Source organism: Nyctereutes procyonoides, unplaced genomic scaffold, assembly GCF_905146905.1.
Source record: "Nyctereutes procyonoides isolate TBG_1078 unplaced genomic scaffold, NYPRO_anot_genome, whole genome shotgun sequence".
Taxonomy (NCBI): Eukaryota; Metazoa; Chordata; class Mammalia; order Carnivora; family Canidae; genus Nyctereutes; species Nyctereutes procyonoides.
In genome coordinates, this window is record NW_026575046.1 from 909,006 (window position 1) to 927,106 (window position 18,101).

General features: G+C 44.7%; 1 protein-coding gene across 4 annotated transcripts in view; it reads left to right on the top strand.

The window, feature by feature from the left end:
* FBXL7 (F-box and leucine rich repeat protein 7) overlaps nucleotides 1–18,101 on the top strand; it is a 354,631-nt gene that overhangs the window by 325,945 nt on the left and 10,585 nt on the right. The window lies entirely within an intron of this gene.

Sequence of the window (18,101 nt, forward strand, 5' to 3'; positions counted from 1 at the left end):
GGTTTTATCTTTTAACAGCCTCTGGCCTCCGTACACACACGAAAACACTCTTAGGAGCAACAGTTCTTCTTTCTTGCAGAGCTAGAGAGAGGGTGGTGAAACCCAGAATTTATTCAGACGTTGGGCCCTTTTTAAAACATGATTTTAGTCCATGATTTTGAAAGAGAAACACGAATAGATATTTTTACGGAAACTTTTATAAAAGAGGTTCTAAAACCTTGCAATGTAACAATGGCCTGATTGGGTGGGGTTTTTGTGGTTTTTTGTTTTGTTTTGTTTTGTTTTCCTATTGTTTGTCTATTTCTTATCCAACTCAGATTTTTAAAAACAAAGAGATTAGAAGTCAGCGTGCCATTAACTCGTTCAAAGAATTCCAGCACAGGAGCAGGAAAATATACTCACATTGTCTGCTCTTTCACTGTCCAGGGATTGGAATTGTGCACAACAGCTCTATCTGCATGTAAATTGTAGAGAGTACATTTTTACATCCTATGGAAAGAGAAGGGAAGAATTGGAAAAAATCACGGCTGTTTTAGGGATCCAAGGTTAAGATCGACATCGTGAGACGTAGCACCCTTGGTTCATGCGAAGGTGGTTGGCACACGCCAAGGTACAATATATCAGTATCTCTAAATCTTCATAGATACAGCTTTCTGTCGTGTTTACGATTTTAACTTCTATCAGTTAAGTCATAGGACAATTCTAAGCATCGTTTTTCTTGGCTCCTCTAATTTAAAGATGTAGTCTTGTGTTTTGATATATTCCAAGATTTGAGCCAGATTTGTTCAGACAAAGTTATCTGTTAGTCAACTGTAAATTGCAACAGACCGTTTCCTGACATTTTGTATACTCATGCACAGTGTAAACACACAAAACTCGTAACCCCGATGTGAATACACAATGCTTTGTTCCCTATTTTGATTATGCAGCCAGGCCAAGCTCTAGAGAGAGATAATTATAAACCTTTTGTGGATTTTTGTGGCAAAAGCAGAGGTTCCTTGCTATGGTTAAGTATTAGGTAGATTATAGTTGTGATGGGTGGCTTCTACTTTTATTTTAGGTCTTTACACAATTCACATTGTTTTTCCAGGGACAAAGGACGGCTCTGGTCAAAGTTCAAAATTACTTCCAGGATTGTAAGACACAAAAAAGAAAGAGTTACATTAATAACGACATGTTCAGTATCTCGCACATTAGTCTTGGTCAAGATATTTCTACATTTTTCCCTAAGAAAACAAAATCTTTATTTCATAATTAGTTGACTGTATTTATGTGGGTTATTTTTAATAATGGAAAAATAAGTATGCCCTTTACTTAACATCACTGGCCAAAGAAGAATGTTAAGTAAAAATATCTGACCGTTTCTTTGTGGTTTGTGCTACTCTGTGCTCTACTTGTAATAATCAATCACTGGATATTCATTCAGCTGTATTATTTCATAAGGCTCTTGACACGGCCAAAAGAGCCACACTGACCATTTTGCAAAATGCTATTTTAATCTTTTTATTTGCCTGGTGCATGAAGCAACGTGAAGCAATTTTCTAGCTATAAACCATATTTTCTTTGTTGTTTAAAATGACCTAAAATCAATTCCAAGACAATAAAACATTGCGGTTTATCATCAAAATCTAAAATTAAGATGCCATTTTCATCTTATTTTCCCTTTTTGAACCATTTTAAGAGATTGGATCTTCTTCCTAACCAAAAAAGGAACTAATTTATTGTTTGGAGGCCAGCCTGCCAATAATCTGACCTAGGATAAGGAATTTCTTTTAAGATAGTTCATATTGAACGAACCAAAACAGTTCCTACCTCAGGGCTTCTATCTGGTCAACCTCTGAAGAATGAATCTGAAAATGTTTTTGTCATCTTTGGTAATCTTTGCTTTGACTAATTCAATAGGTATTTTAAAATAAAATGAACAAATGTAACAACAAAAAAATCTTGAGGAAAACTCCAGCCACTAGCCTGTAATATAAGGTCAGAGTGTTAACATTTGCTGGTAAAAATATTTTGAAAAAGGCACTTGACGGGATGAGCACTGGGTGTTATTCTGTATGTTGGTAAATTGAACACCAATAAAAAATAAATTTATTATAAAAAAATAAAAATAAAATCGGTCTTGAAAAAAAAAAGAAAAAAAAATTTTGAGTTCAGATCTAAACTTAACGAAGGTAGGCAAAGTGATCCTCCTCTGAACGCAACACAGATTCTCAGTAAGTGTTGGGGAAGCAAAGGAACGAATGCAGGGGCAGACCGGGGGGGGGGGGGGCGGGGGGGATGAGCCCTTACTCACCTCCCACTCCCCTTGTGCCCCGATCCCCACACCGACCCATGTCACACGGTCAAACCTTAGCTTCCAAGAAGGAACCAGAACTGTAGTCTACTGAATGTTTTACATCCTAATATGTGAAATACTTTATAAATGATGAACCATGATCTACCATTTTGTTTGCTTTATGACTAAGTAAGTATAAGTCTCAAGTTTCGTTTAAAAGGGAACGTAAAAGCACAGGTTGTCTAGAGAAGCAGTCTTAAGGAGAAACTATCTCCAGTGTATCAAATGTATACTTTCACCCCTCCAGGCTTCCAGCCTCTACCCCAAGCATTTTTTTTTAAATGATTTTAGGATTACGTGGGAGCTTCAAGCACTATAATTAATGCCACATGTTACAATTATCAACCTACTAAAGTTGTAATCTTGATCCAAATGCAGTTAAGAGGTATGTCCAATAAATATAAAATTATAGATATCTTCCTAAAGCGAAATACGACTCAGACATTATGGATTGAGTGGGATATGGGTGAATGGAAAGATTGATGAAAGGTCCTAAATCTGTTATGCAGTTGGAGCAGAGAGATTTTCCCAGAAATACTTTGATTTGCTTGAATTCTACTCTACAGGTGAATTTCTGAAAGATTATTATTAATTACCCTTTAAAATGGGGGGGGGTCCCTAAAGAAGTGTGATTTAACTGCTGAAAAATAAGATAGTCTAGAACTGGAGCCATGAGCCAACCATGTAAAGTCGTGCATCCCAAACCCAGGAGCCCATTGAAAAGCCAGTCTCTGTGCTACTGAGTATTGGGGTCCGATCCTTGGGAAAGTCCCACCCTATAAGGTAGTCCTGGTGTCTCAAAAAGAGATGATGAACTTGGCCTAGTAGACCCAGGGAACTCCGCATGCAAAGTGTATCCTCGGTTGGGGCGAGGTATCCATCCACCCACCAGGCTGCAGTGAGATCCTCAGCAGGTAAATAAGACAATATTTAAATATACTAAGTTCCTTTAATTGTTGCTTTCTCCATTTGCTTCTGTAGAAAGAACAAAATGTTTCTCCACATCATTTTGTCATTCGTTTTCCCAAGTCTTTAAAAATGTAATAGGGAGATTGCATTTATGAAACTATTTCGGTAGTACTTAGAGCAGTGTCTTGTATATAATAAATGCTTTACACATATTTTTACACTGAAAGAAATTGTTGTAAAGAATTCAAACAACAGTGGATCGTATTTTCAAATGGGTAAGGAAATTCAGGGATTTGCTTTGCTCTGGGAACATTCTAATTAATTATTGATCTTGTACATGTTCATAAGTTTGCCGGAGATTTCTCTTTTTTCTCACTTGAAAGTTGGATCTGTGAGCTAGGCTGGAGCTCCCGGGGAGGCCTGTTTTCTGCTGTGAACTGAAAATTTATAAGTTTCTCTTCACCAGAATCTAAATTCAATACTCTGCCGTGCATTGCGCATTGAAAGATGCAGACGTCGGAATTTCACAGCTGTTCATGGGGAAATAAGGTGGAAGCGGTATCTGACAATTGAAGAGAGAGGACAATTAAGGCGCCCGTATAAAGTGCGTCTTGAAGGTTGAACGGTATGGATTGCACGGCTTTTCATGAAAATCTATGCGTTTCTTCTCTTGTCGAGACAGGAGCTGGCTCATTTCCCAAGCCTTGCAAAGCTGTCCACGAGCTCTCTAGAGAACAGCAAATAACTATCCCTGTCTCTCCTGCACGGTGAAGAAAGAGCCAGTTCTGCTTATTACGACTGATGTGTGAATCAGTTCTGGGGGGGGGCGGTGGGGCGGGGGGGGGGGTAGTTCCTGTTCCGGCTAAGGTAACTAAACTTAAACCGAATAAGTCTTACAATTCTGAGCCAATGTAAAAGTGTGATCCTTTTTTATTTATTTTGAGCTTTTGTGTTTCATTGTTATTAGGAGTGAACAGAGATGTGAGCAATCTCTAACAGCAGGGACCCTGGGGGAAAGCGCTAAGATTCTGGCTCTGGGTACTTTCGGGGATGTGTGCTCCAAGAGGCTCTTTTTATGTGTGCATGTGTCTCTCTAAATATCTTCTGAGGAGACGAGTATCATTAGGCTGAGTGTGTGTGCTCCCTCAGCCTAGATTAAGCGGAGGGACAGAGGAAAAGGATCTAAAAAATGAACTGTTGATAAAGCACAGAGATGCTCCAACTTCCTCCTCAATCTGAAACACCTGGCTCCTCCAGCTAGTTCCTATAAATACTTCCAACAGGAACCCAAAGAAAACTGTCAGGCTGTGTGGTAGGACCAAGCCAAGAACACTCGTTGGGGTGCATTAGCTGAATGATTCCTGGACGCCTGAATCCGGGTAAGACTTGCAATCACCAAGAGATGAGCAAGACGCCTCCTGGCCTCGAGGTACTCACCGTCTAGTAGGCAGAGAGACACTATACAAAAGGGGATAAGATGTATTTGAATTCAGGGGGAACACTAAAAGTAGCTAAATTACGTAGTCTGGGTAGATCTGAAAGGTCACAGAGAAGCTGACTTCCCGCCTGGGATGTGAGGTTTGGCCAGGAATCTATACTTAGCACAGAGTATAGGGGGAATAGAACTTCTGGTCTCCTACACAAACTAAAATATTGGACTTTATTCCCAGGGGAGGGCCTAGTATAATACCTGACACTTAGGAAGCAGTCAATAAAAAAGTGTGGAAAGAAGTGTGTAGGTTTCCTAGAGCTGTGGTTACAAAGTACCGCAAACCAGGTGCCTTAAAACAGCAGAATTTATTTTCCCCTTGTTCTGGAGTCTGGAAGTCAGAAAACGAGGTGTTAGCAGAGACCTGGAAGAGGGCCGGACCTTGCCTCTTTCAGCTCCTGGTGCCCGTAGACATTCCCGGGCTTATGACAACATCACTCCAGTCTCCGCCACCATCTTACCTCTGTGTCCATGTGTTTTTGTCTCCTCTCCCTGTGTCTCTGTTTCCTCTTCTTACAAAGACATTGCATTAGGGACCACTGTAATCGAGCATGACCTCATCTTAACTTGATTCCATCTTCGAAGACCTTACTTCCAAATAAGGTCACATTTACCCATACCAGGCATTAAGACTTCAGCATATCCTGTCAGGGACACAACCCACAACAGAAGGAATGAGTCATTCGAGGTTTTGGTGCAGGAGGTTGAATCATGCTTTGGGAGGTTAACTCGAAATGCAGGGTAGAGGCCATATGAGAGCGGTGGAGATTTGAAGAACGAGTCAGGAGTCTCAGGTAAGGAGTTGTTGAGAAGAGACAGAGATGTTGAAAAGTTCAAGTGGGGTGGTAGCCATGCAGACAGAGAAGAGAGGACAGTTAGCTCCATGGATTAGTCAACTGGTTAGATGGGAGTAGGAGTCAAGGTCATTCCCAGGTTTTTGGCTTAGGAGGGAGACTTGACAAGTAGTGGTAACATTAGCAGCAACACAGAATCTAAAGGAAGGAGGCTCTTCTCTGCCAAGGACATGGGTGTATTCAGCCTCGTGGGTGTTGTAAGTAAGGTTTATCCAGTGAACTTTCAGCGAGTGGTCTAGTAGAGCTAGCTGTCCACTAGCACTCTTTTTTCTTTTAAAGATTTTATTTATTTATTTATTTATTTATTTATTTATTTATTTATTTGAGAGAGATCATGAGTGGAGGGAGGGACAGAGGCAGAGGGACAAGCAGACTCCCCACCTGACGCAGTGCTCCATCCCAGGACCCTGGGATCGTGACCTGAGCCAAAGGCAGACTCCACCGACTGAGCCACCCAGGTGCCCCACTAGCACTCTTGACAGTTTTGTGTCTGTGCTGTCCAGTACAGTAGCCTCTGGCCACATGTCACTACTGAGCTCCTAAAATGTGTACGTAGGGGATCCCTGGGTGGCGCAGCGGTTTGGCGCCTGCCTTTGGCCCAGGGCGCGATCCTGGAGACCCGGGATCGAATCCCACGTCAGGCTCCCGGTGCATGGAGCCTGCTTCTCCCTCTGCCTGTGTCTCTGCCTCTCTCTCTCTCTCTCTCTCTGTGTGTGTGTAACTATCATGAATAAATAAAAATTAAAAAAAAATAAAATAAAATGTGTACGTACCCACAGAGCTGAATTTTTAGTTTAATTTTAATAAATACAATTTGCATAATCACATGTGGCTAGGTCTGTCATAGTAGGTAGCACTGGCCTAGCAGGTATTTGGGTATATATGTGTTTAATATTTGAAAGAGACGCACAGCATGGTCCAGACTGGAAATTGAGTTTTGGGCAATTGTTGAAGCCATGTGGATCCACGAACCGCCCTCTGTCGACGCAGGGGAGGCCAGATGCTAAGAGAGAAGAGTAAAGAATAAAACCCTTGGGGACCATCAGTGTAGTGGTGCAACCACAAAAGAAGGTGAGCAAGCAGCACATGAGAAGAAGAAAGGGAAAGCAGAAGAGGGAATGGTATTGCAAAAGCCATGGGAGAAATTTTAATGAGACAGCAGGTCCACCATGTCATATAAAACAGATTTTATTAAATAGAGTATGAGAAAAGGATTTCAACATTACCATATTCCTTTGACAATAAATGCAATGGCCATATTTTGTTCAGCAAAAGTTAAGTATATTGTGTGCTGGAGATACGGATTTTTATTTTTATTTTTATTTCCACCCTGCCACCCCCCAACCTGAAAGACATTTCAAAGGCTTATGGAGGCAACAATATTCATAAAGACAGAACACCAGACAATACAGAATAATATGCCCCTAAAAACATTGCCCCATAGCAGGAGGGCCCAGAATTTCTACCCATGAGTCCTCCATTGAGGTTGTAGAGTTTTTGTCAGATGACTCTACCGAGGACAATACCAGGTTTCACAGGCTCCACCTAATTATTCTACAAAGTGAGTGGAATGACTTCCAGTTTACAAAAGAGGAGGCTCGTGGCTTATGGAGTTCCAGCTGCTTGCCTCGGATGATGCAGGTTGCCCTGAGTAGAGCAGGGACAGGAAGGCGGGTTCATCCGTCTCCTAAACTTAAAAGACATTCATGAATACCGTCATGATTTTTGCTGATGTCTCCTTACTGCCTGTACTACTGTTCACTTGATATCTTCAAAAGTAAATGTAAATTATTGTTTAAAAACCAAATACGTGAAAGAGCGCTTCTTACAAAGAGATGATAATTTTTTTAAATAAAAATAAATTATGAACAGTAAAAAAAAAAAGAAGACTGTAATTAACGTCATAAAATACTGCCGCCTGTCAGAGATTTTGCATCTGAAACCTACTTTCCTCTTATTAAAAAGGAAGATTAACAAATGTTTCAAGAGATGCTCAAAACATGCTCTACCTTAAGGAGACTATCCCCCCGCCTTTTGCAAAGGATAGCATCTCATAGCAGTGGTACTCTCTCGGGGATAAAGCATCCTGTTTGCCATTAAAGAAAAAGTGGTATAAGGTCATCCTTTGCCATTTCACAAGATAAGAAAAAGAAAGGTTCTAAAAAGTTGTCATTTCGACCTAGAATAAAACCATAAGGAGGCTGATGAACTATACAGTCCAGGACTCTCCCATAGTTTCTGAGGCCACCTCCTATTTCCCCTGGCGTAACTTCCCTAAGACTCCTTTGTGGATACTCATGTTGCAGACAAAATCAGACTGCACCATAGATTCCAAAGATGCCATTCTATACGTTTCATTGATTATATTTATGGATTTTAGAATAATGTGGTTCAAAAGCTTCTTTAGACTGTTCTTTTTTTTAGAAAACTAGTATCAAACAGAATCTACACTCAGTTTAGAATCAAAAACTGAATACAAGGGGAACGGGTGTTCCAGCATACACACAGAGCTGGGCATTTCACTAGACCTAGACCGCGTGCCCTGACAGGCGAGGAGCCTCATCGTCCTCATCAAGACAGCAAGGATCAGTCGCCATAGTTCTGTCCTTATGGGGCTGGTCCACATCACTAACAAAGCAGGGTTTTGCCCTTGGACAGACTCTTAGCCATAATCTGATCCTGGGGGGGGGGTGCCACCTACTGGATGACAGTCCTAGCTAGAACCTTTGGGTCCCAGAGGTAACTTTCTCCAGGTAAAATGCAGGATTAACCTTGTCTATATAAATTTCCACTTTATAGAACCAACACCTTAAATAAGTTCTAGGGTGTGTATATTATGTGAACCACATTAAAAGAAAATATTTTGAAATAAAACAAGAAGAAAAAGGATCCCTCAGATTGTATTTTTTTTCCACTGGCGAGGTTTTATAGATGTATTTTTTTAAGCTTGAGTTTAAGCTAAGAAAAGAAACTTTGCTTTTTATGGCAAGAGTTCTTGAGTAGAAAGACAATTTATAATGGAAAGCATCTTGCAGAAAAGTTTCGGTAATCAGAGAGGGAAAATGCAGAGTAGCTTTGTAAATTTTGACTTTGAAAGGCCAGTGTAATGTAAATATGACTTCCTAGAGTGTAAACAGCAGCGGTTTGAAAATAAAAACTTGTGTGAAACAGGCAGCTATCTGCTTGGAAGAAAATGTGTCTTAGAAGCATGGGTGTAGGAGATGCCTTGAATATTTTTGATAATGTGCTATAATTACTAAAGATGTAAAATTTCCAGGGCTTTTGAAACCATGAGAAAATGAGTTTATTGGGGTCTCCCCCCCCACCCCGACAGAATAAGACAGCTATACTTTTTGGTATCCTTTACATATTTAAAGTAACTTAAGAACATTACACATATTGTTCTCACATAAATTACATACTTGGAATGTTTTAAATTATTAATGGAGCCACAAGTGCTTAAACTTTAAGGCATCCACCATCTCTTCATTTAGTCAACAGATAAAAATATCAATATAAAAAAGTGTATTTATTTGTCTTAGGATCACCATATTATCAAACAAAGATTACACCATTTTGAGAAAATCCAAAAGCTCACCAAAAATATTGTTTAATTCCAATGTTTTCCACCACTGGGAGATTCTATGTCATTGTTTTTACCTTGGACATCTGAAAACTGACTTCTGCTCCAGACTTAGACAAACCTTTTCTGTCCCTTACAGAAATCCAGGGTTTTGTGTGACTTGACCACATTTTCAAGAGTCATTTTTCTCTCTCCCTAAAGGATACAATAAATTGGAGAGGTCAGAGTCTTTGCTGTGGAGGTACTTTAATGGGACTGTGGTACAGAAAGGAGGTGGGCTAGGAACATTTGCTTTATAATCTAGTCAAATGCAAAAGCTCCTCGCTTTCTAGACCCCACTGGGCACTCAAGCAGCAATAATAATGTGTGTTAAAGGATCCAATGAAAGAATGAATCATCACTTTCTTTTCTGCCTATAAATCTGTAATCCTAGAATGTGCAGCAGCCCAACCTACTGAATTTTAGTACCCAGTGCCTGTTCCTCTGTATTCCTTGCAGTCCATTCTGTATTATCTTCCTGTAGACACCAGTGCTGTGTGTTTTTCATTTTATTTCAAATTTTTTGATATATCCACCTTCCCAATGTCATTAAGAGACACAGGCCACAAAATATGTATCTCGTTGCAAAAATACATGCTCATTTCTTTAAATTCTCCCATTCTGCTTTCATGACACCTACATGTGTTCATCTCTGTCTTTCTTAGAGTCTTACATATTCATGGTTTGCAACCTCTTCCCTAATTCTTGTATCTGAAATTAACCAGATATGTCCCTTTTTGCAAACTTTATAATTTGTCCTCTTATAGCTTTGTCATTCTGTCCATCCCTCCAGTCAGCCATCCATCCTCCCACAGAGTAATTCATTGAGTCTACCTTTAACATATTTCATTATCACTTTATGTATTTATTTTGGTTAAAATCTTGCCAAAAAAATGTCAGCAGTAGTCCTGGTAAATTTAGAAAGCTAGCTGCCTTGGAGGAGATGGGGAAGATGGCAGAGTTAAGAGGACCCTAAGCTCACCTTGTCCCACGGATACAGCTAGATAACACTCACATCGGTGTAAATAACCAGGAAATGGCCTGAACACTGGCAAAACAAACTCCAACACTAGAGGTAGTGAAGAGGCCACACTAAAGAGGGTCGGAAGGGCAGAGATGCATCAGAGATGCAGTGGGGAGCAAAAGGGACCACAGCCATCTTTTGTGGGGAGGGAGACAAAGGTGCAGAGAAGGGAGAGAAGCAGACTACCGTACAGGGAAGACATAGCCCCATAACATTTACTTTGAAAGCAAGAGGAGCCAAATTTTGCATTTTGTGAGTTCTTACAACCAGCAGGACTTAAGGCCTGGAATTTTAAAAAATCAGCAAGTTCAGTTCTGGGAGAGCCTGGAGGGTGAGAGGAAGCTGAGTCCCCATTCTTAAAGAGACAGCATGACAAACAGCCCACAGAAATACAGAGTAGAAGCAGCAGTTTTCATAATGCCTAGGACATACAGGAAGCAGAGTACTTGACACATTTTGGAGCATGTCCTGGAGGGGCAGGGATAACTGAGGAAGATCTCCAGGAACAATGGAGCTGGCAGGTGCTATTTCTCTCCTCTGTCCCCCAGCATAAAAACATGGCCACCTGTGGGGACCAATGGCAACTTGTTTACACCAAGTCCCATCCCACCATGCTTCCTTGGATCCACCCTTGCCAGTCTTGCCTCAGTCCCGGAGCTATAGACCCCTCTCCCAGAAGATCCAAGTAAACCTTGCCAATACTGCATCCCCCAACTGGCATCATTTGTGGAGCCTGATTCCCAGTGGCTGCAAGTCTCCTTTCCCAAGCAGACTGGCATGCATCTTTTTAAAACTACATTCCCCACCTTGGCCAGGGACCAAACCCTGCCCACAATAGGAAAAGAGAGTCTCTGTGGACTACTGGACTGAAGGAAAAAGCCGCCAGGATACAATAGCAGAGCACACGCAACACACATAGGAGACACTCCCTGAAACAGCAGGTTCTGGTGAATGGGGGACACTGCACGGCAGGGTGCTCCAGAATCTCTTCTCCATAAGGCCACTTCTCTCAATAGCAGGTGATGTAGCTGACTTTCTTAACACATAGAAATAGACACAGAGAGTTAGACAAAACCAGGAGATAGAGGAGAATGTCCCAAATCAAAGAACAGGACAAAACCACAGCAAGAGACCTAAGCAAAAGGAAGATAAGTAATATGCCTGATAAAGAATTTAAAGTAATGATCATAAAGATACTCAGTGAACTTGAGAAAAGAGTGGAGGACATCAGTGAGATCCTTAACAACGAGATAAAAAAGAACTAATCAGAGATGAAGAACACAATAATGAAATGAAAAAATATACTTGATGTAATAAATAGCAGACCAGAAGAAGAGGAATGAATTAATGACCTGGAAGACAGAAAAATGGAAAGTAATCAAGCTGAGCTGATGAGATAAGAAAGAGAATTCAAAACGAGAATAGACGTAGGGAATGTAGCACTCCAGGAAGCATAATAACATTCACATTATAAGGATCCCAGAGGAAGAGAGAAAAAGGGGCAGAAAATTTATTTGAAGAAATAATAGCTAAAAACTTCTCCAATATGGGGAAGGAAACAGATATCCAGATCCAGAAGACAGAAATTCCCTGACAAAATCAGCCCAAGGAGGTGCATCCCAAGACACATATAATTAAAATGGCAAAAAAATAGTGATAGAGAATTTTAAAAGCAGCAAGAGAAGAGAAGACAGTTACAAACAAGGGAAACCGCATAAAGCTATGAGCAGATTTTTTAGCAGAAACTTTGCAGGCCAGAAAGGAGTTGCATGAGATATTCAAAGGGCTAAAATGAAAAAAAAAATCTGTAGCCAAGAATACTCTCCAGCAAAGGTATCATTCCGCATAGAAGGAGAGATAGTTTCTCAGAGAAACAAAAGCTACACCAACCCTACAGAAAAGGCCAAAGGAGGCGCTTTGAGTGGATAAGAAAGAAAGAATAAGAAAAGTAGGAAACTCACAAAAGCAGTAAAAATAAGTATAGCTGTAAAAAATCAGTCAAGAAGTAAACAGAATAAAAAAAGGTAAGATATGGCGCCATATACCTAAAGTGGGAGCTGGGGGGGAGGAAAGGATGGGCTCAAACTTAAGTGACCACCAACTTAATATAGACCGCTATATGCAGAAGATGTCATATACAAACCTAGTGGTAACCACAGACCGAAAACCAGTAATAGATATGCAAATTAACAAGGCAGGAAACCACAAATGTTGGAGAGGATGCAGAGAAAAGGGAACCCCCTTACACTGTTGGTGGGAATGTGAACTGATGCAGCCACTCTGGAAAACTATGTGGAGGTTCCTCAAAGAGTTAAAAATAGACCTGCCCTACGACCCAGCAATTGCACTGTTGGGTATTTACCCCAAAGATACAGATGCAGTGAAACGCCGGGACACCTGCACCCCGATGTTTCTAGCAGCCATGTCCACAATGGCCAAACTGTGGAAGGAGCCTCGGTGTCCATCGAAAGATGAATGGATAAAGAAGATGTGGTTTATGTATCCAATGGAATATTCCTCAGCCATTAGAAACGACAAATACCCACCATTTGCTTCAACGTGGATGGAACTGGAGGGTATTATGCTGAGTGAAGTTGTCGGAGAAAGACAAACAGTGAATGTTCTCATTCATTTGGGGAATATAAATAATAGTGAAAGGGAGAATAAGGGAAGGGAGAAGAAATGTGTGGGAAATATCAGAAAGGGAGACAGAACATGAAGACTCCTAACTCTGGGAAACGAACTAGGGGTGGTGGAAGGGGAGGAGGGTGGGGGGGTGGGGGTGACTGGGTGACGGGCACTGAGGGGGACACTTGGTGGGATGAACCCTAGTGGTTATACTACATGTTGGCAAGTTGAGCTCTAATAAAAAGTTAATTTATTAAAAAAAAAAAAAGAATAAAGAGAAAGGAATCCAGGTAGATCAGTAAAGAAAGCCAGCAAGCCACAAAAGAATACAAGAGAAGAATCAGAGAAGAAGTACAAAGCCAACCACAACCAAGTACCAAATGGCAATAAATACACATCTATCAATAATTACTTTGAATGTGAATGAACTAAACACTCCAAACAAAAGACTGGGGTGTCAGAATGGATAAGAAAAAACAAAAACAAGACCCATCTATACCCTGCCTGCAAGAGACTCATTTCCCACCTAAAGACACATGCAGCTTGAAAGTGAGTGGACGGGGAAGCATTTATCATGCAAATGGTTGTGAAGAGAAAGAAAGTGGGGGTAGGAATCCTTACATGAGACAAAACAGACTTGAAAACAAAGACTGCACAGAAGACACAGGAGGACACTTTAATAATAAAAGAGACCCTCTAACCAGAAGATAAAACAATTGTACATACTTATGCATCCAGCAGCTCTCTGGAGTGTCCTTTCTAATCCCACTCATGGGGGATCTACTCTCACGACCTAATCACCTCCCAAAGGCCTCACCGGCTCATACTCGGGGGTTGGGATTTCGACAGGAACTTGAGAGGGATACAGACAACTAGACCACGGCATTACTCATTGCTCTTTGTTATTTATTTGATTATCAGGTACTATTTCTTCAGTTATGACAAATCAGACCCTTTCAAAAAGGCTCTGGGGGTTCTTGACCGGAATAACTAGGAAGGACCCAGAGAATCCAGCTTCCCTGGTGGGGACCCAGGGATCCTTCCCTGCTTATCTCCTCGCTGGGTGAGCAGCGCCACACAGGTACTGCTGAGAACCCAGCTACTGTGTCCAGAAAGGGCGGGAAAGAGCCCCTGCTGCGCCCGGATCCTCTCCAGGACAGAAGGCTCCTCCGAGCCGAGCCGTGCGGCCCAGCCATCTCTTCTGAGCCAGTTCTGTGCCCCCTGGGGTGTCATTATGGGCAAAGAAATGCGTTCCTACCAGCACAGCAGTCTGGTCAGTGGGGCTGCATCCCCTTCTGTCCCCCCTCCAGGGCAGGGAGCCTGGAAGAGTGAAGAAGAGAGAATCGGGTGTAGACGCGGGGTCAGGAACCCGCTTGAGTCCCCACTGCGCGCGTTCATGCCAGCGCCGCGGAGCTCAAGGTGTGCGGGTCCCCGTGGAGCATCTTCTCTTTCAAGAGAAATAGGAGGCGTGCAGACAGGCAGGAGAGGGATTTCGGAGCCCTGGCAGCCGGATCCGTCCCAGACGGTCCACCTGGGAACCGCTCACTCAGAGAATGCGGCCTAAGACCAATGCCAACTCCGGGGGCAGTTCTCGGAGTTCACATCATGCCGGAGGTTAGCGCCACGGTAGCGTGGATGGCAGTTTCGAGATCCCTAAGTAGCTACGTGTAGTGTTTTCCATAAAGATCTACTGTTTGTTTCAGCTGCTTACAGAAGAGAGACGTACACATTCCTTTTGTCATGAATGATCTAGAATGCGGCGTGTCTGCCCCTTGGGGTAGAGAGGTACACGCCGAGGGAGAAGCTATTGTTTCTCAGACATATGAGTATTTCTCCTCAATCCAGGAAATTCATACGCACCTACTACGTACCATAAACCGTGTCAGGTGCTGCCAGGACACAAATAAGAAGAGGATTTAATCGTTGTCTCAGAGGAGTTTTCGGTGTACTGAGGGCCTATGCATCACCTGCTGCTACAGTCACGCTCAGGCTCGGCGTCCTGGGCATCAGGGGACCCCACCGTTGGTTGGCCTGAGCTCTAAGCCGCAGGTGTCAGCCGGCTCTGCATTCCCCGTGGGCGCCTCACCACCCTAAGGTCAGCGAACTAGCCGGGCATGTTCTTCGCCTTGGGCATGTCACATGTCCTAAGCAGGTCACTGGCCAGAGCAAGCCACGAGGCCAAGCCCATCATCGCTGCACGGAGCAAATCTGCCGTCCCTGCCAGGAAGCCCAGAGTCACCTGAGAAAGATGTGGATATTGAGAAAAATAACACAGTCAAGCACATTAGGGAAAGATAAATTCACAGCTGCCTAATAACAGAGGATGGGGATTTCAGTAGGGGAGGGATTAGTTCTATCTCAAAGACATTAAGAAAATATTCTCAGAGGAGGTGGCGTTTGCACTTAGGGCTTCTATTTCAACAGGCGGACAAGACGGGGCGGCGGGGCAGGGGGGCTGCGTGGGGTGCGGCAGAGAAACAGTAATTCAGAGATGATCCCGGCGCAAAGTCATGGACACTGTAGGACATGTTCAGTGTTAGGTTATAAAGAAGCAAACTGAAAGAAAACATTGTAACAACAGAACAAGTATTCCAGTAAGAAAACTACAAATAGACACTCGGTGGAGACCCCAGTGTCAGGAGTTGTTGTGATGTATGTTGTTACTGGAAGCCCTGTGGGGGGGGGGGGGGGGACGAGTGTTTGAGAATTCCCCAAGTCTGACATGTGGAAAAGCACAGGAGGATAGAATTTTTGTTTAAGTCTTTAGAGCTGTAATTAGAGCTAGAAATGACTTAGAAATCATCTAACCCAGATCACTTATTTCTTATTACACAGATTAAGAAACTTGTGTTTTGGAGATAAGTTTTGCCTGTGGGTGTGTGTGTGTGTGTGTGAGAGAGAGAGAGAGAGAGAGAGAGAGAGAGAGAGAAATATAAACATAGAGTGAGAGAATAAATGTCATCTTAAAGAAATCTATCCATCTATATACATAAAGTATATGACAAATATATTTATATAGAAAATACATTATTTCAGATAGATACAGATATCAAGGTGGGGCACATGAAATGAGCACACTTTTTTAAAAAGATTTTATTATTTATTTATTTATTTATTTATTTATTTATTTATTTATTTACTTACTTACTTATTTATTCATGAGATGCAGAGAGAGAGAGAGAGAGGCAGAGACACAGGCAGAGGGAGAAGCAGGCTCCATGCACGGAGCCTGATGTGGGACTGGATCCTGGGACCCCGGGGTCATGCCCTGGGCCGAAGGCAGATGCCCCACCGCTGAGCCCCCGGGTGCCCCTGAGCACACTTCCTGGAATGGCACTCTAAAGACTACCTGTATCCCCACTACCTGGTCTTTCTTATTTCAAAGAATAGAATGCGAATCACGTCACTCAAATGTGAGGGAGAGGGGGATCCCTGGGTGGCTCAGTGGTTTAACACCTGCCTTTGGCCCAGGGCGCTATCCTGGAGGCCCCAGGATCGAGTCCCGCATCGGGCTCTGGCATGGAGCCTGCTTCTCCCTCCTCCTGTGTCTCTGCCTCTCTCTCTCTCTCTCTCTCTCTCTCTCTCTCTCTCTCTCTCTCTGCCTATCATGAATAAATAAATAAAATCATTAAAAAAAAATGTGAGGGAGAGAGCATTGCGAGGAAGGAGGGAGAACATACGCCCCGCATATTGAAGGCCTGGAAATACCAGCCCAAGTGCCTGCTCTCGAGGTGGAAGCGGGTTGGCTCCGAGGGCAGAGGCTGGGGTGCAGTGATCAGAAGAAGAGAGGCTGGACGGGAGGGGCAGCGGCCCAAGGACGCAGGACTCCCCAGAGCCAGGCCGGGCCTCTCCCCTGGACTCACTCCTTCATTGGTAAATGCGACATGATTACCTGCCTCCCCAAAATGTAATAAGGAAAGGAAGAGAGTTCATGTTCATCATATGGGAGGGTTCCTCCCGGAATAGCGCTCCTGAAACTGGGCCTCGCCCTTCTAGTAACCGGCACCAGGGCAGGTCAGAGGTCACCACTGTGGCCCTGGCCCTGCAGCTGGCCTTGGTTCCTGAACCGGGTCTTAGGCCCAGGGTTCCCGCTGCAGCACAGGGCGCAGTTCCTTTTTGGCGTGGGACACAGCTGTAGCTCCTGGTGCTGCGACGTCCCGGTAGCAGGGTGGCCTGTCTGCGGGGTGGGTGGGCCGAGGCCTCTGGTGGGTGGGCCACGTGGGTGGGCCAAGCACCCGGGGCCACCTAACTGTAGGGCAGGTGGGTGGGCTGAGCTCCTGGCCCGACCGTGGGCAGGTGCGTGGGCTGAGCTCCCAGGTCTGCGAGCAGGTGGGTGGGCTGAGCTCCTGGGCCCATCCGTGAGCAGGTGCATGGGCCGGGCTCCTGGGCAGGTTGCGGGGCAGGTGCGTGGGCTGAGCTCCCGGGCCCCTCTGTGAGCAGGTGCATGGACCGAGCTCCCAGGCCCGTCTGCGGGCAGGTGCATGGCCAAGCTCCTGTCCTGTCTGTGGGCAGGTGCATGGCCCGAGCTCCCAGGCTGTCCATGGGGCAGGTGCATGGACTGAGCTCCTGGGCAGGTTGTGGGGCAGGTGCAGGCTGAGCTCCTGTCCTGTCTGCGGGCAGGGGCATGGCCCAAGCTCCCAGGCCCGTCCGTGAGCAGGTGCATGGCCCGAGCTCCTGGGTCTGCAGGCAGGTGCATGGCCCGAGCTCCCAGGCTCGTCTGCAGGCAGGTGCATGGCCCGAGCTCCCGTCTCCACGGGCAGGTGCGTGGCCCGAGCTCCCGGGTCTGCAGGCAGGTGCATGGCCCGAGCTCCTGGGCCCGTCTGCAGGCAGGTGCATGGCCCGAGCTCCCGTCTCCACGGGCAGGTGCGTGGCCCGAGCTCCCGGGTCTGCAGGCAGGTGCATGGCCCGAGCTCCTGGGCCCGTCTGCAGGCAGGTGCATGGCCCGAGCTCCCATCTCCACGGGCAGGTGCATGGCCCGAGCTCCCGTCTCCACGGGCAGGTGCATGGCCCGAGCTCCCGTCTCCACGGGCAGGTGCATGGCCCGAGCTCCCGTCTCCACGGGCAGGTGCGTGGCCCGAGCTCCCGTCTCCACGGGCAGGTGCGTGGCCCGAGCTCCCGTCTCCACGGGCAGGTGCATGGCCCGAGCTCCCGTCTCCACGGGCAGGTGCATGGCCCGAGCTCCCGGGTCTGCAGGCAGGTGCATGGCCCGAGCTCCCAGGCCCGTCTGCAGGCAGGTG